Source organism: Ambystoma mexicanum, chromosome 10 (genome assembly GCF_040938575.1).
Source record: "Ambystoma mexicanum isolate Mex_15411 chromosome 10, UKY_AmexF1_1, whole genome shotgun sequence".
Classification (NCBI taxonomy): domain Eukaryota; kingdom Metazoa; phylum Chordata; class Amphibia; order Caudata; family Ambystomatidae; genus Ambystoma; species Ambystoma mexicanum.
The window spans coordinates 877,243,029-877,269,329 of NC_090932.1; the positions used below are offsets into that span (position 1 = coordinate 877,243,029).

The window sequence follows — 26,301 nt, forward strand, 5'->3', positions numbered from 1 at the left end:
AGTTCTGCACTACTAAAGATCCTTCTGGATTGATCCTGCGACAAGAGGACTCAAAATCCAGAAACTGACAGCGATCATCTTCGGAACATAACCGCCTCAAACTTTTCCAACTGGGATCAAGTACAACTCTCTGGAACGATGTGAAGTTTGTAACGTGACATACTGCTCAGCTTCCCATGCAATGGCTGTATGATACGCTGTGCTCTTGATAGAAACATCCGACTCCAAACGGCGGCAGTACTGTATGCCGTGCTAGGACCCTTCAAGGTCAAGTTTTGAGAAACAAAAATACGACAGACATGTTTGGAATATTACACTTTCTGGACACTTGCATGGACCGATTTGAAATGAGATCTATATGGTGTAATGGCCAAGACCGATCACCCGATTAGACTTCTCACTTGGAACATTTGCGGTTTGAGTAACCTCACCAAGGCACGGAAAATACTAGCTTATGTCAAAAGACAAAGTCCAGATCATATGCTACAAGAAACCCATGCCACAGCCAAAGTGGTGGACTCATTCACTCACAGCTGGGGCACTCTAAAACTTGGTACGGACTACTCGTCACAATCTGGGGGGGGTTATTACTGTGATACATCATCCCCTTGGCTTTCAGATGACTAATCAATAGTGGAACCACTTGGTAGGTATGTAATTCTCTGGGGGATTCTGAGAGGCTATCCTACCGCCCTTATCAATACATATGGTCCGAACATTAACAAGCCTGAATTCTACCTCAAGATAGTCGAGTTAATATTTCCCCTGGACAAACACTAAGGTACTCTGGGGTGGGGACTTCAACACCATCCTTAACCCGTTAAGGGACAGGACATCTAAGACCCCTCCAATCACTTACCAGGGCAGCACATACCATCCTTCAATCCATGAACCATGTACCCCTCATTGACTGGAGGGAATTACACCCGCAGGTTGCGGAATATACCTTCTACTCCTCGTCCATGACTCTGGTTCATGCATAGACTACTGGCTATACTCCCCAGATTATATCCCATTCACAATGGACTGTTGGATCCTGCCTCGCACCATTTCGGACCACTCACCAGTGCTACTCAAGATCCAGGTGACTCGCCAAGACACCAACCCCAGACTATGGAGGATGCCCCCCACCCTATTGCACGACACCGCAGTAATTGGCCCATTGAGAACGGAGATACTGGAATTCTTCAATTGTAACGAGAGATCAGTGGGGTCCCTATCAGTGGTATGGGAAACCTTCATGGTCGGTTGAGAGACCATATATTGTCCATAACACATGGTTCCCTAAATCTCATACGCCAAGAACTAAACTGAAATGAGATTTAGCTACGAACATTGGAGAACACGTATGCCCTTACACCGGGGGAGACAACACTTACCCTGCTTCGTACCCATCTGGACAATTTCCACAGATTAGCAGACCGTGAGATCCTATATACCACTTCTCCTGCTAGAGCTAGGGGATACGGGTAGGGGGGACAAAGCTAGTAGATCCCTAGTTAGACTGGTTAAAGCCGAGAACAATATGTAACCAATCACCAGTGTCTGTAGGCGAGATGGGGAGGAATGCGTTGGGGGGAAAAGTTTTATTCAACATTGTATGCCAACGCTGACTCAGTGTCGGGACTGCAATCTCCCCAGGTACATAGACTCAATCCCATCCCCAAAATGTCTCCCGAGTCTTGTGCTGTGATGCAATCCCACCTGACCATAGAAGAGATAGGGCAAGCAATCAAAAACTTTGCAGGTGGGAAAGCTCCAGGCCCAGATGACCTTCCTATAGATCTTTACAAAACCTATTTACCAGAACTTGCCCCTAAACTACTTGCAATATGGAAAGAGGCCATCCCACAGGGACACTCCCCCTAACATTAAGGGTGGCAGTCAATCTCAAACCAAACAAACCCCCACAGGAGGCCTCATCCTACCGCCCCCCCTCTCCTTAATCAACTCGGACACAGATCTACGGCAAGGACATAGCAAACCGCTTAATGCCCCATATAAATTATTTGATACACCGTGATCGATCAGGATTAATCCCTTCTAGGTCCACTTCATTGAACATACGTAGGTTATTTGCCATCATTTCCCAACTAGACCCTAAAGCCAAAGTAATTGCTGCCTCACTTGAAGCTGAAAAAGCGTTCGATTTGGTGTACCTGAAATATATGTTTGCTGTCCTTGGCCGGTTTGGGTTCTGAAACCAATTCCTTAGCTATATTTGATTAGTGTACAACAAACCATGAGCCATGGTCAGAACCAATCACACCCTTTCACCCAGGATCACTTTTTTTAGAGGCACATTGCAGGGATGCCCCTTTTCCCCCTTATATTCGACCTCACTATCAAATTAATGGTGGCGTTGATCAGACAAAAACACTGATGGTATACGGATCAAGGAATCTCCCCAACTCGTATCATTATCCGCGGATGACACCCTATTATACATCAGAGATCCTGAGTTCAATCTCGCCTCCATCATGAATGACAAACAAATTTTCCAGGTACTCCGGTTAAAAGGTCAGCGCATCCAAGTCAGAAATGATACCAGTCTCCCGCGGAGCGGCATACATGGGGGCAATACTGGGTTTCCGCTGGTCCCCCCCACATCGGCTTGATATCTTGGGGTGGTAGTAGCCACCGACCGCCACACTCTGTACTCTGCTAACTACGAACCGGTCATCCTACAACTGGAAACCAAGCTTAAACTTTGAAATAACCTTCCTCTATCATCCTACGGACGCATAACGTTACTGAAAATGATTGTACTGCTTAAGTTACTGTACTTATTCAGCAACATTCTGATATGGCCAGGCAGGACCTTTTTTTTTTTTTTTTTTTTTTAACCAGACTGCGATCCATGGCATCATCATTTATTTGCAATAATGGGACAAATAGGATGAGCTTGGCGAAAATGGCGGAGCAATACGACACCGGAGGCCTTGCGGCACCAGATTTCAAATTACAAGGCGGCTCAAGCTCAATTCATACGATACTGGTTTGCGGACACTGAGGCCCATGCACATCTCTGGGGCGAAAAAATATGTGGATTCCCCCATTGATCTTAAATTGATACTATTTGCGCAATCCTACAGTGACCCCACATCTATTGACCCAGTAGGAAGTACAGTAAAAGCCTGGTTCAGAATATTCCAGAGGATTGATGTTACTACCCCCATTTTGCAACACATCTCCCTTGTGGCATTATCCCAGTATTTCCCCCATGCAGGACCTAGCAGTACAGAAAACATGTGATCCCCACCCCCACCCCCCAATGACAGCTAACAATAGGGACATGTTCCCAGATGGAACATTCGTACCGCTTCCCGACTTTCAGGCTAAAATAGGGCTAGGACCCACTAAGGCACTGCAATACCATCGGATGAGAGCAGCGTTTCGTCAATGGTGGTCCTCTTTCCTGACTGAACCGCTAGCCCATCCATTCATACTAGCCGCCATGGCACCAAATGGGGTCGGCTGCAACACTACCAAGCTATACAAATTGATACAGACCCATACTCCCATGCACAACAAAATGAAGGCTATATGGGAGAGCGGCCTGGGCATAACACTAGATGACACACAATGGACCTGACATTCGCAGCTTACCAAAGCAGTGTTTTTCAAGGCAAACCTGAGGCTAATACAAATAAAAATACTAAATCGTCTATATTTTACCCCCCAAGAAAATGGCAAAGTTCTGCCTTGGACAATCGTCTATCTGTCCCAAATGTCATATCAGTGAAGCAGACTCATTCCACATGTACTGAACATGCCCACCCATTCTGGAATTCTGCGAAGAGATAGCAAACACCCTAACAGACATACCCATTCCACTCACCCCACTGAAATACCTACTTGGTGATATCGGAAAGGTACCCATCAAGACACGAAGGCTATTTAATGTGGCCTGCGCAGTGGCAAAACGAAGCATTCGTAGATGCAGGAAATCCAGGACAGCCCCAACATTACAATCAAGGCTTAAAGACCTGACCTATATTAATTAATGCGAGGAGAGCTTCATTATTATGGTCTCCCACATGAGCAGACCCAGAGACATGGGGCCCCCTAGCTATCTGACCTGGCCAAACACCACAACACCCCCCCCCCCAGATACAGGATGATGAACGTACTACATGTTCCATATAACGGTAAAAATATAAATCGTATATTTACAGAAACCGGTTGATATGGTATGTGACATGCAAATGTGATTCAATATTGTGACCGTCATATAAATAAAGTTTTTTAAAGTAGATGCTACTCTGGTACTATCAATGCATAAAAATAATCAAGCATAGTCTGACTCAGGTTTGAGTCTCAGACCAATAATTGGGTTCAAAACATACCCAACTTGGTGACAAATTGATATAAAGAAAGAAGACATAAGAGGGGTGCCACTAGCTACTAGACTAGAATGGAATACAATAACGTAAAGCATCCACTGGTAATGGGACCATAAAGCTATCAAAGTGCTGCGTCATGGAAAATGGACGCTGGACTCTCTATGGTGAGGTTGGATTGCCTCATAGCAGTACTGCAGGGTAAACACATTAGAAAAACATACAATCCCATGCAATCCCATGCAATCCCGGACTCTGTTAGCCCACCCCTTATGCAACGGGTGTTTGTACCATTTCTTCAATAGACGAGTGCAAGATTTCATGACTTTACGAAGAAGGATTTAAATTCTCCCAAATTAATAGTTGCCATCTCTGTGATGCCAGGCAAAATTGGACACACCAAGGTTTCCCAGCTTCATTCTTTGAACAGATATCTGCATTTTCCTCCACATGATTAACCGTACATGATGAAAGGTCCTGTGGTGTATGTCATGATCAGAATCAAGGGATTAACCTTTTGCTTTGCTGCAACTTCCAAATGTTAAATTATATATACTGCGCAACAAAGTGTTTCTTCAATATGATTTGGTACCAAGCGTCACAGTCTGTGTGACAAAATAATGATCTTAACCTCCCCAGAGAGCCCTGCAAACCACCCCTACCCAGAGTGTCACATCCGGATATCCTGGCACTCAGCTATGCCAGGTGCCAGAGGAGCATGTGCATTAGATACCAATCCCTGCACATCTTCAGCAATCTCTCACTGTGCGAAAAAGAAGCTTTGTAGGTATTGAGGAGCAGGTGCAAGTGTATCTAGGTCACGTGGCGTAAGCAGTGCCCACCTGTCACTTTAAACAGTTGGTGCCTTCCAATTTTGCGGTCCTTTTTCCCTACTTAAGCAGCCCTCCAGCCTCTTTTCCTTTGCAGTTGGTGAGCAAGTTCAAATGGATCTAGGTCACATGGCCTAAGCCCCAACCACCTTCTTAGCCCTGCCTATTCCTTTCTGCTCTTAACTCTTAGATCAAGGGCATCTCTCACCTGAGTATCCGAAGTGAAGGGCAGACTAAGAAAAGGGCAATTTATATTCAGACAGAGGACACAGGGCCCAACCCTCTGCTCAGACAACAGGCAAGTATACAGCGACATGTGTTTTCTCCCACCATCACCAGCCAACACCAATGCCCCTCCTCTAAGGCATGGACTCAGCAATGTAGCAACCTCACTCACATCAGCCCCCCCTCACCACGTAGGTTGATCCTCGCCAACATCCGCTCAGCTATCAACCATGCAGCAGACATTGCCAACCACATCACTACACACAATCTTGACACCATCTTCATCACTGAGACCTGGCTGACACCCACCTCCATCCACATCCTAGAGTTCCTTGTCCCCAATGGCTACAGCATCCAATACAGAGAGCAGCCGAACAAGACAGGCAGAGGCCTCAGTCATCCACAAGACCTTGTGGCCCTGCACCAGACTGGACGTCAAAAACATTAGCTCCATTGAAGTTCTCTCCTGCCACTTCCCACTCTTCCCGATGGACACAGTCACCTTGCATCTCATCTACAGACCACCCAAACACAACACTGCCTTCATAGGAGACATCACTGACCTGGTCACCACCATGTTCCTCAAGGTACACCAACAACATCTTCCTGGGTGACTTCAATCTCTCAGGCAACAAGGCCAGCAAACCGATGAAGGAAGCTCTCCTCAGCCTTCTCAACACCCTTAGCCTCACACATAAAACAAAAGACCCAACTAATGAGAAAGGCAACATCCCCAGCCTAATCATCACTGCACTGTCTTCCCTCCACTACAACTCTTCTCTCCACTGGACTGGTCTGACCACCTAGCTGTGCCTTTCAACATCCTGTACACCACCCTAGTCAAGCACCCCTAGCAGAAACCGATCAGACAAACCTACAGTTCCTTCCAGAAGTTCCCGGTGGAAGCCGTCACGGAAGACCTTGCCAACCTCCACCTTACAAGGACTGAACACCCCCAACTGAAATGTGACTATACTGGAAGCACTCCACGCCACCTTCTCAGGCTCTATCAACCGACATCTGCTTCTGAAACCACACACCTGCAAACTGAAACAGTCAGCACCCTGGTACATGCAAGAACTCAACCTAAGCAGTAGTCATCAGGAAACAAGAGAAAACCTGGTGCCGCTCCAGGACTGCATCCGGCCTAGCGCTCAAGGAACTCTGAGCAACCCGCTGATAACTAATCAACACAGCCAATGACTCCTATCAGAACATCATAGCAGAAGCAGACAACAAAAGCAGAGCCCACTTCAAAGCGGTTAAGCACTGTGTCAACCCCGCTACCCACCCCTGCCATACTACAGTCCATTGAACAATCCGCCGCCATCAACACCTTCATCGACAAAATCAGCAAGATTTGCCAGCACACAGACTCCAGTTCTGCATCCAGAGAACAACTTTCCGTCCCTCCTTGCGAAATCGCCACACCCTGGACAACATTCAAGACACTCTTCACAGAGGTACTGGTAGAAACCCTAAAAAGCCACTTTGTATACAGACATCCTCCCAGCGTCCATCCTCAGGACCCTCCCCGCAGAAGCTCTCTTTCCCTACCTGGAGATCACCAACAGCTCCCTAACTCAAGGCACTGTCCCATCGACCCTCAAAACCAGACAAATCCTCCCTCTACTAAAGAAACCCATTCTGGATCCAGACAACCTAGGTAACTATCGCCCCATCACCCATCTTCCCTTGATAGGTAAGATCACAGAGAAAGCGGTAGCCGCACAACACAACTACAGCAACACCAACAATCTCCAAACCTACCAATCCAGATTCAGACCCAGTTGCAGCACAGAGGCAACAACCATACAGTTGGTCGACAACGCCCTCACCATCCTTGACGACGGCCACCCGTGCCCCCTGAAAAATCAGCCCGTCCTACATCTCTAAAGAGAACCCTAGTCCGTGTGGAAGGACTAAAACTCATAATAGCCAGCACACACCACCGCCTGTACAAAGAGGGAGGAGTGGGATCTAGCGGAGACTAGGTCAAGGCCCACACTTGGAACTGGTGAGGTGCTGGTCCCCCCATTGCATAGTTATGAATACGCATGCCGAAAGGCCGAGAGGATAAAGCAGCAACCCCTCATGGGGTACTCGTACTCTGATGAATAAACACACAGACAGAGCACAAGAAGGCCGCATCTGAGAAGTTAAGGCTGTGGATCAGCACAACAACCATCATACCGCAGGCGAGACGCAATTGTGAGCAGCAGACAGGCAAAGCCGTGGACGCCCAGTGCAATGGCTCTCAAGAGAGGCAAAGGCAAGGGCAAGGGCAAGCAGCCAACAATGGACATTTTCACGAAACTACAGCAGTCCCCGACCACGCTTGCGTAAACCATGGCCACTGCGCCAGAAGCTACAACCTCCCCAAGGGACAACCATTTGATCCTTACAGCCATAACGGAACTGAAATCCTCATGGGGGGCTGCGATGGCAGACCTGAAAGCGGCATTGGAAACGAAGATCGACGCAGTAGGGATAGAAGTCAACCTATTGTGGCAAGATCTAAGAGCGCTGACAGAACGGACAAGTGGCCTAGAAAGCGCTGTGAAAACTAGCGCGGATACTAGCACCGCCAATGCCAAGGAGGTGCAAATATTGAAGCAACAGTGTCCAATCTGGAGAACCGAGCTGAGGAGGCCAAAGGGCGAGCAAGATGCAATAATATATGCATGGTAGGCCTGCCGGAAGGAGAAGGAGGCCTGGATCCTACAGACTATGTGGAGAACATGATCATCCAGGAAATAGGGGTTGGCAAGCTCTCCCAGGGGTTTGCGGTCGAACGAGCGCATAGGGCCCTGATGAGAAGGCCTCAACCTGGGGCTCCTCCCCGTGCAATCATAGCAAAGATATTGAACTACAGAGACAGGGAAAAGATCTGTGGGCGTCAGCGACTGTCACCGCATACCCGGACTATACCATGCTGGTACAGAGACAACGGTACAACTACATGGCAGTGAAAAGAAGATTGCGGACAGCCGGATTCAAATACATGCTTTTGTACCATGCGAAACTTAAGGTCCTACACAAAGGCAAAGCACACTTCTTCGAAACCCCGGAGGGGGCGACATGCTGGCTGGACGCCCAGGGATATCCGGAGTCTGGAGATGGTCAAGAGCAAGGACGACACGATAAGTGAGCCGGCGGCATGTCTGATATTTAGGGGGGCAGGCAAAACTACAGCAGAGATGTCAGAAGGGGGCGCAAAGAACGCGTTAGGAAAGTGCAAACATTGACTAGTTTAAACACCCAATAGTTGGACTTGTTGGACTGGAATATAGAAACCTAATGGGCAACTGTTAGCTGTAAATGCACTGTGAACCATCACCAATACAGGAGACACCGGGTGAAGACGACCCATCCCCAGTAGGTAGAGTAGTTGAGGCGCCAGTAGGGCGACATATCCCTGCTGAGACCAGAGTATTGGCAATAACCAAGAAAAGGACTAGATGCGGGGGTGCCTGAGATCCAGGGATGGAGCTGGGCACCAGTTGGGAGGAGGGCGGGATTGCAGGGAGTTGGGGATTAAGTTGGGGCACGGGGGGAGGGGAGGGAGTTGGGGAAGTTGCAGTGTTAATAGTTGGGGGTAGCTTATGATGGGGTATGAGCTTACACGCATTAGCATTTGCACTCCGTACAGGGATCCAGAAGATACAGAAGGGGGGCGGGAAGTGGCTAAAACACGGGGGACCTTAAGGTAATTTCTTGGAACGTCAGGGGAACGTCAGGGGGCTTAATAGCCATCTAAAATGGAACAAGGACATGATGTATATGAGACGGCAGAAAATAGACTGGCTCTCTTACAGGAAACTCACCACACAAAAGAAAAATTAGAAGTGATCCAGAAGAAGTGGAGAGGAACAGTTATCGGGGTGACATAGTCGGCATATGCCAGGGGGTGATTACGTGGGTAGCTCCGCAAGTCCCATTTCAATTACTACAATCCACATCTGAAGCAGATGGGAGAATGGTGGCTACACGGGCGCTGGTGGAAAATAAGGAAATATGCATTATTAATACATATGCCCCGAATCAGGACACAGTAACATACTTCAGGACCCTATATAACAAAATGAGCATGTACATGGGGGGGGTTGAGGGGGCGGTGATATGGGGAGGAGATTTTAATTGCACATTAAATCCAAAAGGTGGACAGGTCAGATGATAAACAGGATAGGCCCGCCCCCGCGGCCAAGGCCCTATAGACTTTGCTGACCGATTTCCAGCTAGAAGATACATGGAGGGTAAGTCACCCACAAGACAGGCAATATTCGCATTACTCCGCCCCGCAGAACCTATACACCAGACTTGACTACATATTCGCCATGCAGGAATTGATAGCAGAAGTAGCACAGATAGAATAGAAGGCAAGGGTCCTGTCAGACCACTCGCCGCTAGTCTTAACATGGCAATATCGACCCCCAAGATCCAAGATACCAACTTGGTGACTCAGAGCCAAAGCACTAAAAGATACAATGTTTAGGGAGGATCTGAGAGAAGAGATTGTAAGGTACTTCGAGACTAATACTGGGAGCGGGGAGTCAGCCGGCACATTATGGGAAGCCTTCAAAGTCGTGGTGCGAGGGATAGCAATAGCCAAATCCAAAGGGCTGCAAGGAGGCAAATTAAGGGACTAGCAGAAGGCTGAAACCAAATTAGAGATCACTTTGAACAGAGGGGGGGGGGGTGCACGAAGGTGGAGGCCAAAACCATTAGTCAACTGCAACGAGAATGTGCAGAATATTGGGAGAGACTATGTAATCTGAACTACAAAAAGTATGTAGAGAGGCAACATGTGGGGGGAGGAACCAGGAAGGATGTTGGCATGGCTGTACAAAATGGAGACCCCAAGACCCCCGGTCAGAGCAATAACAGGGGATGATGGGCAAATAGTAGACACCCAAGAGGGCATTAACCGAGAGTTCCTGGAATATTATCAGAAACTATACAGGGACAATGAAGGGAGCAACAGCAGGGAAATAATGGATAAACTGGAGGACCTAGGCTTGCCAGGAATCAGCGCAGCGGAGCGAGAGGACCTAGATGCCCCAATCACACTGGAGGAGCTAGAAGAGGTGGTAGTGCAACTACCCACGAGTAAGACCCCAGGGGCTGACGGGCTTTCCAGTGAATTTTTTAATGTGTACAGAGGCGAAGTGCTTCCCCCGCTGCTAGCAATGTTGAATGAGGCATTCAAGACAGGGTGGCTGCCAGACTCTCTAAGAGAAGCGATTATTATCCCACTCCCTAAACCCAACAAACCAGGCAAAGATTGCGGATCGTTCAGACCACTATCGATGCTGAACCAAGATAGCAAAATACTTACAACAGTATTGGCAAACAGAATGAAACGGATCATAAATAAACTGATACCCCCAAACCAAACAGGATATGTTCCGTGAAGGAACATATCTGACAACCTTACACGACTCCACAGTGTTATAGAACACACAAAAGAAGACTCGGTTGAGATGGCTATTGTATCACTGGACGCGATAAAAGCCTTTGACTCTGTCAAATGGCCCTGGCTGATTGCAGCCCTGACTCACTATGGGTTAGGACCAGGGTAACTTAAATGGGTTAAACTACTGTATAGTGCGCCGCTAGCCAGAGTTAAAACAGAGGCTATTGTCTCTGAAAGATGGCAATTGAGCAGAGGTACTAGACAAGGATGCCCATGGTCTCTGATGCTGTACATCTTGGCACTGGAGCACCTGGCAAAATGCCTGAGACAGCAGTATGGGGAAATAGGGATCAGACTAAAAAGGGGGGCCGCATTTAATTTCGCTATACGCAGATGACATGCTGCTGTACTGGATACCCTGAAGAAAATCTCCAATCCATAATGGAAGTGATGGAGCAATTTGCGTCGCTATCAGGAATAGAGGTGAACCCCAGGAAATCATGCATATTTCCATTAGGGGGAAATGTGGGAGTCCCATGCAATCAATTGCCAGTCTTAGAAATACCATGGGAGCCAAATACATTTAGATACCTGGGAATAGATATATATCACACGGCGGACGAAGATCATCAATACAACACTGAGAAAGTGGTACATAAAATAGAAAATAATATGAGGTTCAGGTCCAAGCTCCCCCTGGCAATGATGGAAAGAGGGGCGCTGTTGAAGATGGTGGTACTGCCGAGATTATTGCATTATTTCAGGAACAAACCATACCCGATACGGGGCGAATCTTTATGAAGCTACAGAGCATATGTAGGTGGTTTTTTATGGAACGGGACTCGCAAAAGAATTGCCCTTTGGAAATTGCAGAATACACATGATAAAGGGGGCATAAAACTGCCGAACTACGAGATCTATTACCTAGCTAGTCAACTGCAATATGTAGCCAAGTGGTTACCTGCAGACCCCACCTCAGAATCGAGGCTGCTAAGATTAGAATGTGCTCCGTTCTTCCTAAAGGAAATAATATGGCTACCCAAATCGGAGTTAAAAGGGCGCGCAAAGATTCTGGTACTGGGAAGGCAGGTGTGGCGAAGAGCCTGTCAGGTCATGGGAAGCCCAACCCCATGCTCACCACAAATACCGCTGATTCACTGGCGGGAGGAGATGGACAACTGATGAGGACAATTAGAAGACACTGGGAACCGGTGGGAATTGTAACAATGGGAGACATATGGCAAGAAGGGAAGATAAAGGTATTCGGGGCGTTGGTGGAGGAAACGGGGCTGCATGCTGGGCAATATATCACATATAACAGAATGACACGGCGGATCAGAGAGATATGGTCAGAAGTAACATTAGACGAGGAACCTGACGCTACCATAGAAACAATATATGATATAGCAGAAGGAGGGCATGCGATATCTAGACTATATGAGCTATTGATGTCCAAGGCGGGGAAGGAAGTGGCACAATTAAGATATGACTGGGAAGAAGGGGTGGGAGTACCCATGAGTGATGGGATGTGGGAGCGGGTCCAGGGGTACCACAAAAAAGTGTCTAGAAACGTGAGGCTCCAGCAAATACAGCTATATATAACCCACAGGGCATATATGACTCCCCAAAGAATAGCTAGATTCAAGAATGCAAAACGACAAACATGCCCCAAATGCGGGGAAGAAAACGCGGGGATGACATATGTTTTGGGCATGCCCAGAAATTGGGAAATTCTCGGCAGAAGTAGCCCACCGGCTAGACTAGAAGGGGATCAAAATAAATGTTGGATCGGCGTGGGCATGTTTGGTAGGAGGATTCCCTAGGCCACTCTAACTAAAACATGTGAATAAATTAAAAGACTTGGCGTAAATACTTGCCAAGCGCAGAATTGCCCTGGGATGGAAAGTGTGTAATAGACCTAGGATAAGAAGTTTGGTGGGAAGACCTCCAGAAATGGACCGAGGCTCAAACAGCAGTATGGCAGGAAACAGTGGGCAGAGGGGGGGGGGGGGTGGGGGAGGGAGAAAAAGCAGAATCCCTGACAGCCTGGAAGCACTTAGTATCCACACTATATGGGCCCACCCAGGACTGGTTGAGCGACCAGGACTCAGATGAGGACAAAGAAAAGGAAGCCCTTCAGAAGGAATAGGTGCAAATAGTGAGGTGGAGTTGGCTCGGGTGGAGGGGGGGGGGAGTGAGAGGGGCAGACAGCAGATATGGAAATATAAAAGCAAATACTGGAAATTGTGATACGCACTGGACGTTTGTTGTATATGGTTTTTGTTGTAATAAAATTATTTTTTTTTAAAAAAGAAATGATGTAGTAACCCTGTGGGAGACACAACCCTGGTCCTCTTGGTATTAGGTAACCCGTTGGTACAGGCCTGCACTGGTAGTGTGACTGAGCAGCCAAGCTTATCTCAAGAGCGGTAAATGTGAGCTGTAGAGATGTAGCAATGAAATCCACTAGTACAAGTAGCCAAGTAACACTTATACTCAAGGTTTATGTTGCACAATTATTTATTGGAAATATATGTAACACGTAAATAAACTTTAAAAAACGTGTTCAGAATCAACACAATGCTAGTATATACTCTTTAGAGATGCTTCTTACACATTTCCTTCACTAACTAGGACAGTAATTGCATTTATAGATCACTAGTACACTTTGTAAATTCGGAGGCTGGCAGAAAGGAAAGGTTACAGGAAGGAAAAAGGTTAAACAGGTTTTCAGAGCATGTAAGCACTTTAAATCTTCCAATGAAGTCTAGATACAAAACCTTTCCCAGCAATATTAGTTTAAAACCAATGCATCGCCTGCGAGGGACAGTAAGAATCAAAGTTAAATGGAATAGAAGAGTCTGCAGGGAGCCAGGACAGCCAAAGTCAACTGGGGCAAAGTCTAAGGAGCTGAGGCACTTTTTAGATAGTAAATGTCTTTCACAAAGCTAGATAGTTTGTTGAAGAAAGATCACTGTAGGGTCACAAGCTGTTACACTTGTGAAAGTTAGAGCTGAGATCAACTCTAGAAAACGCAGCTATTGCAAATCTCTACTGAGAAGAGCAAGCTACAGACACTGAGGTTAAAGTACCCCGAGTCAGAACAGTACCTGTGGTTAGAAGAAGAGGGTCCAGCTGATTTCTGTATGGTTGCAGCGATGCAGATCCTGTGTTCTGTTCCTGGGCCTTAGTCGTGGGGACAAAAGGGAGGACTTCTGCGGCAGCTACGGGCTCTTTTTAGATCTGCAGCACTTTGCGGTTTCAGCGCTCGGTAAACAGCACCACCGTGGATCTTGGATACCGGTTGGGCTTCCTTCACTCCTTGAGCCCTGCACTCTGGTGAGGGGACTCGAGCTCTGGTCGTCCTACTTCTGAAGAGTCCTCGGGAGACTCTTGGAGTTTCTGGCCGCATCACAGACATTGTACTCGACTATAGATTTCTCGACCCCTGGCATCGGTTCCTGCAACAGTAAAGTAGTACAGCCAGTCAGGGAAGGTCTTCCACTGAAGTTCGTCTCGGGGTTAGTTGGTCCCACAAACCCAAGGGAAGAAGTTGTCGCTTCTAGAGCTTCTCTTGTCGATCAGAAGAACAAGTTACTTTCTTACCTGTAACGTTCTTTCGATGGGATGGTCCGACGACGTATTCCATATCTATGACATGTAATCACCACAGCTGTGCTGCTTCGGAAACTTTTTTCGGCGTCTATGTCCTGCTCTGATGACGTCGATGCGCCGTCGTCAAGGACCTCCTCCGACGTCCGACGTCATCCGATGTGATAAGTAGGACGCACGACGCCCGTAGCCTCAGTTGTAGTTTTTTCCCCCAGAACGTGTGACACTAGCCAACTGCCAGTCAGACACAAAGCCTTGCGGAACGTAACCTGCAATCGCAAAGAAATTCTGCAGCGGGGAAGGCAGGGCGGGAGCGATATGGAATACGTCGTCGGACCATCCCATCGAAAGAACGTTACCAGGTAAGAAAGTAACTTGTTCTTCGAGGGGATTGGGTCCTCCCGACGTATTCCATATCTATGACAGACTCCCAAAGCAGTACCAGAGCAAGGAGGAGGGAAAGAATTTAGAATCAAAATTTAGAATAGCCAATCAAATAGCAGAGCAAAGGACCGCCTTGCCAAAGGCCAGATCCTGTGCTCGGATGGAATCGAGGGAATAGTGACGTACAAATGTATGTACTGAAGCCCAGGTGGCTGCATCACAGATGTTGCGAATAGGAACACCCCTCTGCAGGGCAGTAGATGCAGCCATAACCCTGGTAGAATGGGCCTGCAAGCCAGCCGGTGGGTCCTTACCCGCCAAGCGGTAGCACTCCGAGATGGCCAAAATAATCCAGCGAGACAAAGTCTGTTTCGTCACAGCTTGCCCTAAACGCTATCCAGCGTAACCAATAAAGAGTTGATCGTCCACTCTGACCCGGGACATGCGTGAAACATAAAAGCTTAAAGCTCTCCTAGGATCAAGCCTATGGAGCCTCTCCTCTTCCTTACCAGGATGAGGAGGATAAAATGCCAGAAGAACAACCGTCTGGGCCAAATGAAATTCCGTCACTACCTTCGGAAGAAAAGAAGGACGAAATCTAAGGACAACCCTGTCCTTGTGAAATACAGTGAAGGGTGGCTTAACTGAAAGTGCCTGTAACTCACTCACTCTGCGAGCGGAAGTAACCGCAACTAAAAACACAGTTTTCAGAGTTAACAGCCTCAAAGGGCAAGAATGTAAAGGCTCAAACGGAGCACCCATAAGAAACTTAAGAACAAGGTTTAAATCCCAACCGGGAACCAGGAAAGGTGACGGAGGGAACACATTAGTGAGCCCTTTCAGAAACTGTGAAATTAAAGGGATTTTAAAGTAAGAACACTTTTCAGACGAGCGCTTAAAGATGGACAGCACCGCCAGGTAACCTTTAATGGTACCCACTTGCAAGCCCCTGTGGGCCAAAGAAAGTAAAAAGGACAGAACCATGGGGATGTCACATGCAAAAGGATCCACATTCTGAACTCGGCACCAGTCGCAGAACTTACGCCAACGGCAACGGTACAGAGACTTTGTTGCTGGCCTTCGGGCCGAAAGCAACACCTCCATCACGTCTTCAGGGAGGTCCCAATCCTTATACCTCAACCTTTCAGAAGCCAAGCGTGAAGGTTGAGGGATCTGACCTCTGGATGGAGAACCTGACCCCCCTCCCGTGAGAGCAGATCGTCTCGGTAGGGAAGACGACGTGGAGGGCAGATGGACAAGTCGAGAAGGTCCGGGGACCACGTCCTCCGAGCCCACGCCGGAACAATGAGGATCATCCGGGAACCGAACTTCCGTAACCTCTGCAGCACTTGCGGGATGACGGGGACTGGAGGAAACGCGTACAGCAGCGGGAACGACCACTCCACCACGAACGCGTCTCCTAAGGCTCCTTTTGGAGGAAATTCCAGCGAACAAAACCTGTCGCACTTCCGGTTGACACTGGAGGCAAAGAGATCCACTTGAGGGGTCTCCCAAAGGGCGAAGATCTCCAGGAGAATCTCCTGAGCCAACTCCCACTCGTGAGAGATCGTGCTCTGCCTGCTCAGAGCGTCCGCCGTCACGTTTTCGTCTCCGGCCAGATGAACTGCCGAGATCGAAACTTCCTGCTGGATGGCCCAGAACTCGAGCTGCATCGCCTCCCTGCACAGAGGAAGTGACCCTGCCCCCCCCTTTTTGTTGAGGTAGTGCATGGCCACTGTGTTGTCCGTCAGGATCAGGACACTCTTTCCTCGCACAGTCGGCAGAAAAGCCTTCAGGGCTAGCCTGACGGCCCTCAGCTCCAACAGATTGATATGGAGTCTGGACTCCGACGGAGACCAACGACCGCTGACTGTCAGCCCGTTGGCATGAGCTCCCCAACCCGTGAGGGATGCATCCGTCACGATCGTCACCTCCGGCCAGGGAAGCCAAAATGGAGCCCCCTTCATCAAGTTGCCTTCGACCGCCCACCACAGAAGGTCCCGGGCGACCGAGGGCGGCACCTGAACCGGGTCCGACATCCTGCCGGAGGACTGCGACCATTGCGTCTTGAGCGCCCACTGCAAAGATCTCATCCGCATGCGAGCCTCTGGCACCAGAAGAATGCAGGATGCCATGAGGGCGAGCAACCTCAAGAACTCGAACGCTGGGAGCGTCTGGGCATGCTGAAACTTGTGCACCATCTGCTGAATGTGAAGAGCTCTCACCTGGGGAGGAAAACACTGCCCCAGGGAAGTGTCGAGCACTGCTCCGATGTACTGGAGCCGCTGTGTTGGCAAATGGGACTTCTTTAAATTGAGGGAGAAGCCCAGCCTGTGAAGGGAGTGGCAGGTGACGGACAGATGATCCAGGACTTGCTCGGGAGAGCTCCCCCTGATCAACCAATCGTCCAGGTAGGGGTAGACGTGAATCCCCCTTGCCTGAGATGCGCTGCCACCACCACGAGCTTGGTGAAAACCCTCGGGGCGGAGGTCAATCCGAACGGCAGGACCCGAAACAGAAAGTGCAAGTCGCCAACCGCGAACCTCAGGTACTTCTTGTGCTTGGGATGGATCGGCACATGGAAGTAAGCATCCTTGAGGTCGAGTGACACCAACCAGTCCTGAAGCTGAAGGGCCTGGAGGACTTGAGAGAGAGTAACCATCTTGCACTTGTCCTTCCTGAGGAGTTTGTTCAAACCGCGCAAGTCCATGATGGGTCTCAATCCCCCGTCTTTCTTCGAAATCAAAAAATGAGGGGAATACCATCCCTTGTTCCTCTCCGCTACAGGCACCAGTTCTATGGCGCCTTTCTCCAGCAGGGCTTGAATTTCCTGCGCAAGGAGTGGATCCGGACTCTGCAAAGAGAGGTTCCCCGGTGGATTGTCGCGAGGCCTGTGCCGAAAGGGAAGACAGTAGCCGTGGGTTATGATCTCCAGAACCCACACATCTGAAGTAATGGCATGCCACTCTACAAGATGCTGCGCCAGCCTTCCCCCAACCGGCGAACCATGGGACATGGCCTCATGACTGAGTGGGAGTGGCCGCAGCGTTACCTGAGGGCAAAGAGGCAACTGCCCGAGCGGCCTTGGCACCACCGGTACCCTGTCGTCCACCTCTGGTACCCCTGCGTTGGCCTCTTTGACTGCCAGCTCCTCTCGCTTTACTGAAGGACGAGTAATAGCGAAAGGAACCACCCCTCCACTGCTGTCCCCTAGGACGAAAAGGCAGAGGTTGGCGAACTGCAGCGCCCAACGACTTCGCTGCAGCTTTCGAGGTCTGCAACCTCTCAAGGCTCTCGTCAGCCTTGCTGCCAAAAAGGTGTTCACCGTCAAAGGGCATGTTGAGGAGCCGAGACTGCACATCAGGAGCAAACCCCGACTTCCTCAACCACGCAAACCTGCGTATCCCGGTGCTCGCCGCCATGGACCTACTGATGCATTCAGCTAAGTCCAAACCCGACTGAACGGACTCACACATGGCATCCTTACCATCCTGGACCATAGCAAGGAAACCATCCCGTTCGTCCCCTTCAGAATATGTTCAGCCGCTAACGCAACACAGTTCCACAGAGTGTGTGTGAAGCGAGACAAGGCACAAATAGAGTTGGCCGCCTGAAGCGTCATACCACCAGAAGAAAACACTTTCTTCGCCCAGCCAACAAAATGTTTGTCGTCCCCATCAGGAGGGATGGTAGGGTACGACGCCTGCTTTGCCGGGGCCGTGGCCGCCTGCACCACCAAACTCTCCGGAGTGGGGAGTGGGGTGCCTGGTCAAGTAGCAGGGGTCGCTACTGGCTGGACGGTATTTTCGCGACAAGGATCTGCCTACCGCCGGGAGACTCTCCGGAGCAGTCCAAGCCGCCGCCACCCTTCTCTGTAAAGCCATATGGAACGGCAGTACCGGATCAGTTGGGGGACCAACATCAAGGATGTCCGTCAGATCATCCTGCACAAACTCCCCTGGGGGAGCAGACCATCCCAAGTACTCAGGAACCCTAGCCATAAGGCGCCGGTACGAGGAATCGGCATGAGAGCCAGGCTCAGGCCTACAAAACTCCACCTCCGGAGAGGTGTCCAGTCCACTGGCATCAAGCAGTGACTGTCTCAAATCGTCAAACTGACTATGGCCCGAGACAATTTCATCTGGAACCTGACTAGGAACCAGGCCATCAGAATCCTCATCCGCCTTCCTAGGGGGTTCTCCCGTGCCACGGGGTACCTCTGACACGAAAGGCGTCGATGGCGTCGAGCGAATCGGCGCCGGCGTCGAGAGAACCGGCATCGGCGCCGAGAGGATCGGCGTCGACGTCAGATGCAGCGCCTCTAGTATCGGCGGCGTCGACACAGCCCTCGAGGCCGGAGCCCCGAGCGTGTCCCTCGACGACCTGTGCGTCGACGGCTTCGACGACTTCCTCTGAGCCGGAGCCTCGAGAAAGCCTGTCGACGCCCTCGACGCCTCAGACGTCGATGTCTTCCTCGAACACCTCACAGGTGCACACGGTCTCGAACGTGTCGAGGACCGGGACCTGGAACGGGTACGTCGAGAACGAGTCTCCTTGTCTGAACGGGACCTCTCCCGTGACTCGTGCCGACCACTCTTGCAAGCGGTTTCTCTCGACCTCTCACGACCGACCCCACTCGGGGGCGCGGACGGCTTAGTACCCTGCGACTCAAGAATCGCCAGCATTTTCTTCCCGAAGGAAGCCCATTCCTCTGGCGTCGCACGGCTGGTGGGGTAAGCGACGTGCCGGGCAGAGTCCTCCGAAGAGGACCTGGAAGACGATCGGTGTCGGCGCTTCCGAGAATGCCTCGAAGAGGCTGAGGAGTGGCGAGACCGACTCCTAGAAGGAGACCCACGAGACTTCCGACGATGACACGGAGAGTCACCCCTCGAATCATCCGTCGAAAGCCCCGCAGACTTCGACTCCCTGGGCTTGGACACCCGACCTACCGACAACAACTTCTTACGTTCGCGTAAGGCTTTGGACGTGAGCGACTGGCAGTCGATACAGTCATCCGTGTCGTGGGCCTCCCCGAGGCACCAGAGGCAGGCGTCGTACGAGTCCGTCACCGACATCTTGGACCCACACTCCCCACACTTCTTGAAACCCGGACGCGGGGTCGAAGACGAAGTAGAAGACATCTGCACACGAAGGATCTTCACAAAACGAACAGGTTCGAAGAACAGAGAAGAACAGAACTCTAAAGAGTCGAGGTGTGAACCGAGAATCACAAAGCAACACGTTCGTGGAAAAAACAGAACTGAGGCTACGGGCGTCGTGCGTCCTACTTATCACATCGGATGACTTCGGAGGAGGTCCTCGACGACGGCGCATCGATGTCATCAATGCAGAACGCAGACGCTGAAAAAAGTTTCCGAAGCAGCACAGCTGTGGTGATTACATGTCATAGATATGGAATACGTCGGAGGACCCAATCCCCTCGAAAAAGGAGTTTCAGCATAGCAGCAGGGCTTCACTGGGCAGTTTCGTCCAGGAGGATGCAGCAAGCTTCGTTCAGGGTTTCTTTCGTCGGGTTGTTCTCCCCAGTGGTCGACTGTCTTCAGTCCCAAAACCCTCGCCTTTTAAGCATGTTTCTCCCATGCACAGCCTAGCTGTCACTCACACAGCAGGATGGCTGTCCAGCAAGGACAGCCAGCCAATCAGGACTGGTTGCATTAATGCATTCCTAAAGACAAAGGACAGGCGACTTTCGGGAACCTCCCTCACTTCCTGCCCTTCCAGACACAATGGAGCCAGAGGCGGGTTTCAGTACTGAAGCCCAACAAAGGGAAAATGAACAAAGGGCTCAAACCTGGTTTGGCATGCAGAATAAAACCCAAGAAAGACCTCACAAACAGAAAATGGCAAAAAATGAAGACCGGGACATTTTGACAAAATTGTCACCCATGGGTGCTATACTGCAGCTGAGGTTTTAGCCTGCGGTAGAAAAGCACAAGGGTAGGAAAATTAAACCACTGCCACCAGCCATTTAAAGTAGTGAGGGTAACAAACATTTTTACATTAATAGATAGGAAAAGGGGCTACTAATTAACCCCCCAGCACTCCCCATAAGATGGGGTGTGCTGGGCCTACAAAGAGAAAAGGTAAGTAAAGTCAATTTCACTTTACTATACTTGGGAACAGTAGTTCTCAAAAGAAAAGGTATTTAAACCTTATGAGAATCTAAAGGATTTCTCTGTGACACTGCACTGAAGGTGCTGTGTGTCATCATACAAAAGGTTGATGCATATGGAGTTTGTCAGACTCCAAAACCAGGAAACACATCATCCAAATCAGTTCAACACACATGAGAGTGAGAAAAAGGGTTCACTCACTCCAGGGTTAAATTTAAAAAGTCCTAAAGTCCAGCAGAAAAAGCTGGGGATTTATATGGTTGAAGGGAATTACCACAGAAATGAGAATTCTCCCCAACACTGGGTTATCATTAGATTCTGCGCTTCGTCAAGGTCATGTGTCGAATCTGGAGTCTAACAATTCTCAGCGATCACAGAGTGCTTCATTAAATGCAGTTCATAGTATACTTCGAGGCGCTAAAGCCCGGGAATACATGGGTGCCACATAGAACGACAAGGTCAATATCAACCTCTATAGATGCTTGTGAGTAATTGACTCCAACCCACTGGAAAAAAACGGATTCCATCCAGATCTTCCAGCTGTTGGAACGTGTTTTACCAGAGAATAAAAATATGAATGTCACCCGTACTAACAGTGCGATTGTTTTGCTCAATTTCATCACTTAGAGCAATTGTTAGTGGAGATATTGATCGAGTGGATTTTATGGATCACTATAGAGCTGACTGTGCAATCTTATACATCAAATCAAAAATACTTATTGACCTATTAATGAATGAGCTAATGCGTTCAGATTATGGGTTTTGATCTCTACCATTATAATATTCATAGACCTAATGACAATTCAGTAAACAAGGAGAGATTAAATGGACAATCTCCACAGAAAACCATAGTCACTCTTCGAAGAGATATTGATGGTGATCGCCAAAAATATACAACAAGGGCTTCGCCTATGGACTATGGTCAACAACAGGACAGTTCTTGATCGTTAGGGTCAGGATTTTCAGGAATGTCTATTGGTAATTCTCAGTTTCCCTAAAATTCAATTTATATATATATATATATATATATATATATATATATATATATATATATATATATATATATATATATATATATATATATATATGACCATGCATTACTTACCGTAAAAGCATTTCTGATGGTTGTATCTGCTTAGATTCACATGCTGTGCATAGGTCCGACATCCAGTGGTCACTGCGGAGTATTGCATTTTGTTTTTCGTAGTCGAAAAGGGGACGTCGACAAGGCGTGTCTGTAACACTATCCCTATAGTGACGTGCGTTGTACCCACAATCTCTCACGCGTCAAGGTCCCTCTGTTTGTATTTTTTCTGCCCTGAGGGAGCCTTCTATACGTGAGTGAGTACAGAAAAGAGAGAGAGATGTAGAAAGGTGTCTATGTTCCTGCCATCCGAGCGGGGAGGAAGGGTGGGCGCATGTGAATCCAAGCAGATACAACCATCAGAAATGCTTTTACGGTAAGTAATGCATTGTCTTCTGATGTTTGTTAATCTGCTTAGAATCACATGCTGTGCATAGACTAGCGAGCAGTACCCGGAGTTGGCGGTGGGTTATGAGAAGCAACAGTAGAGAAAAGATGTCTTAATACTGCCTGTCCCACCTGGGAGTCAGATCTAGAGTGTGCATCTAGACAGTAGTGTTTTGTAAAGGTGTGCGCAGAACTCCAGGTAGCCGCTTTGGAGATGGACTCGGGGAACATTTGCAATGAACGCTATGGAAGCCCCAGTGCCTCGAGTAGAATGTGCTCTTGGCTTGAAGGGTAGTTCTCTCTTAGCAAGAGTGTAACAGAGAGTGATGCATTGAACAATCCATCTAGATATAGTGGACTTTGAGACTGCATCTCCTTCTCTTCCTGCTGCCACCGAGACAAAGAACGGATTAGTCTTTCTCAGTGGCCTGGTTCTTTCCATGTAGAACATGACAGCTCTGCGTACATCTAGTGTATGCAGACTTTTTTCTCCCAAGCTGGAAGGGTTTTGAAAGAACGTTGGTATTTCTATTGACTGGTTTACATGGAATTTCGAGATGAATTTTGGTGCAAACCTTGGGTGTGTGCGTAGAACCACCTTATCCTTGTGAACTGTTACGAAGGGGTCTAGAACAGAAAGAGCCTGTAGTTCACTTACTCTCCTAATGGAGGTGATAGCTATTAGGAAAGCAGTCTTAAGGGTGAGGTCTTTAAGAGTTGCCTTGTGCTTGGGTTCAAAAGGCGAGCCCATGAGTCTAGAAAGTATCACATTTAAGTCCCATCCGGGACTTAAATGGTTAGCTATCGGAGGGTGTATTCTCTTTACCCCCTTCATGAAGGCCTTAATAACTGGGATCTTCCACCACAACACTTTAAGATGGGAAGTGGTGTATGCAGAAAGTGTCGCCAGGTGGACTTTAATGGAATTGAACACTAGACCTGAATCCAATAAATGGGTCAAGTACAGAACAATATGTGTGGGAGAGCAGTCAACCGGGTTGATGCTCTTTCCTCTACACCAGATGACAAATCTTCTCCACTTGCTAGAATAGCAGTGGCGAGTATTAGGTTTTCTGGCTTCCCTGAGGATGTCCATACATCTCTGTGGGAGTTGTAGATGTCCAAATTCTATGATCTCAGGAGCCAGGCTGCTAAATTCATGGTCTGAGGGCATGGATGCAGTGTCCTGCCCCTGTCTTGTGACAGCATGTTGTACGGGCAGGGACGTTTCACTGGGGGAGATAGGGACATCTCCATCAAGTGTGCGAACCATGGCTGCCGGGCCCACATTGGGGCCACTAGTATCATGGTAACTTGCTCCTGGTGCATCTTGTGCACCACTTTGTTGAGAAGGGGAGTCGGGGGGGGGGGGAGGCGTAAAAACAAATTTCCCTGACCATTGAATCGACAGACCGTTCCCCTTGGACTGGTTCTGGGGGTACCTGGAGGCGTAACTTTGGCATTGTGAGTTCTCCAGAGTTGCGAACAGGTCTATTTCCGGGAATCCCCATTGCGTGAAGACGTCTAAGACGATGTCTTCGTGCAATCGCCATTCGTACTCTTCAGGCAGGGGGAAGTCTCTGCTGAGTTCGTCTGCTAGCAGATGGAGTTCCCCTGGTATGTGTTGTGACAGTAGGAACATGTTGTGTTTGAGAGCCCACTTCCATATATTCTGGGACAGCTTGGACAGTCCTGAAGAGTGGGTGCCCCCCTGCTTGTTGATGTAGTACATGGCTGTGGTGCTGTCTGTAAGGACCATCACTGTCTTCCCTTGTAGGTGTTCCTGGAAGGCTTTTAGTGCTTTGAACACCGCCAGTAGCTCCAGTAGGTTTATGTGCTTGGATGCTACGTTTGGAGTCCACACACCGTGAGCAGTCTGATGGGATAGGTGAGCCCCCCATCCTGTGAGGGATGCGTCCGTGGTTAGAGTGGCCTCCACCGCGGGTGTGGCAAAGGGTTTCCCTATTATCAGGTTTTCCTTTGTCCATCACCGTAGCGAGAGAACCAAGGCTTGCGAGACCACCACTAGATCGTCCCATTGTCCGCTGGCCTGACACCACTGGCTGTTGAGCCACTCTTGCATTGGGCGCACGCGCAGGCGCGCGTGAGGTACCAAATAAATACACAACGCCATCATACCTAGCAATCGCATCGCGCACCGTCACCTCTCGACCTGCCACATATTGGGGGATCTGAAACAGCATGTTTTGGACCCTCTCGTTGGAGGGGAAGACGAGGCTGTCCTTTGTTCGAATTACAGCCCCTAAGAATTGTTTGACTTGGCTGGGGTCTAAGCTGGACTTCTTCTCGTTGATGGAGAAGCCCAGTTGGAACAAAAGGTCTACAGTCTTTTGGGTGTTTGAGAAGCATGTCTCGTAAGAATCCCCTGTTATGTGCCAGTCGTCGAGGTAAGGGTATACTGGGATGGATAACCTGCGCAGGTGGGCCGCTGCCACTGCCAGTACTTTCGTGAATACCCTTGGTGCAGATGCTATGCCGAAGGGTAGCACTCTGAACTGGTAGTGTTTGCCCTCTATCATGAACCTGAGGTATTTTCCGTGCGCTGGCAACATTAAAATATGAAAGTATGCATCTTTCATGTCCAGTGTTGTCATGTAATCTCCCTGTGATAGCAGTGGGATCACTTCCTGTAAGGTCACCATACGAAACTTTTGGGGTTTGACAAACTTGTTCGCTGGGCGCAGATCTAATACAGGGCGCATGGTTAGATCCTTTTTGGGTACAAGGAAGTACACTGAATAAATACCTTCCATTACGTGAGATGGAGGCACGACCTCTATGGCTCCTTTTTCCAGCAGTTGGTCCACTTCTTGGAGAAGGATGGCGAGGTGTTCTGGTGTCATGCAGTGTCCCCTCGGGGGTCTGTATGTTGGGGGAACTGTTGAACTCTATACAGTTTACGGTGGAAAGTACCCAGCAGTCTGATGTTATTCCCTCCCATGCTGGAAGGAAGGATGTTAACCGGCCCCCGACCGGCGTTGCATGGGAGGGGACGCGAATCTTCGCGTCACTTGGTGGTGGTGTTGGCTTGGGAGCCTCTGGGGGTGGAACCCCGGCCTCTTCCCTTGCCACGGCGTTGATCCCTCTGATTGTACTGGCCGCTATTACCCTGGTAGTTGCTGGCAGAATACTGTTGGTTTTGTTGCTGGCGTTGTCCACGAAAAAAACGCTCATTACCAAATCCCCGCCCGTTAGGGGGTTTTGAAATTTGGTCTAAGGTCTTTATTGTATCAAATTCTTTCTTCGCGTTCTCCAGCGCGTCATCCACTGCTCTCCCAAAGAGGTTGGACTCCTCTATGGGTTTATTAATAAGGGACGCTTGTGTTTCCGCCTTAAAACCGGAATTGCGAAGCCAGACGTGACGCTTCAGTAAAATTCCTTGTACCAAAGTGCGGCCAGCCGTCTCTGCTGCATCGAGGGTATTCTTGACGATGCTTTGATTGACCAGAGAGCCCTCGTTAACTGTAGCCAGTAAACGAGTCCTTAGGGGTTCGGGAACTTCTTCGATGTCCTGTTTGAGCTTAGCCCAATGAGCATCGGCGTAGCTTGCCAACAGTGTGTTATTATTGGCGATTCTGGTAGAGAATGCTGCAGAGGTGGTGATTCTTTTGGCTAGGGCATAAAGCTTCTTCCCCTCTTTATCTGCGGGTGCCTCGCTGGTAGATAGTGGGACTCCGGCCCTTTTCCTGGTGTTGGTCACGACCAGGGAGTCTGGGATCGAGTGACCCTTAATATATAATGGGTCTGACTGAGAGGGAGAGAACAGTTTCTCAATCCTCGGATTGACCCCCATCATCAATGCAGGAGTGGGACGAGAAGGTGTAATACGTCTCTTAACTGAGGCGAGGATGGGTAAAATCTGGCT

General features: G+C 49.1%; 1 protein-coding gene across 4 annotated transcripts in view; it reads right to left on the reverse strand.

Moving 5' to 3' along the window:
* The window catches only part of ACAP2 (ArfGAP with coiled-coil, ankyrin repeat and PH domains 2), a 1,585,345-nt gene that overhangs the window by 953,936 nt on the left and 605,108 nt on the right, over positions 1-26,301 (reverse strand). The window lies entirely within an intron of this gene.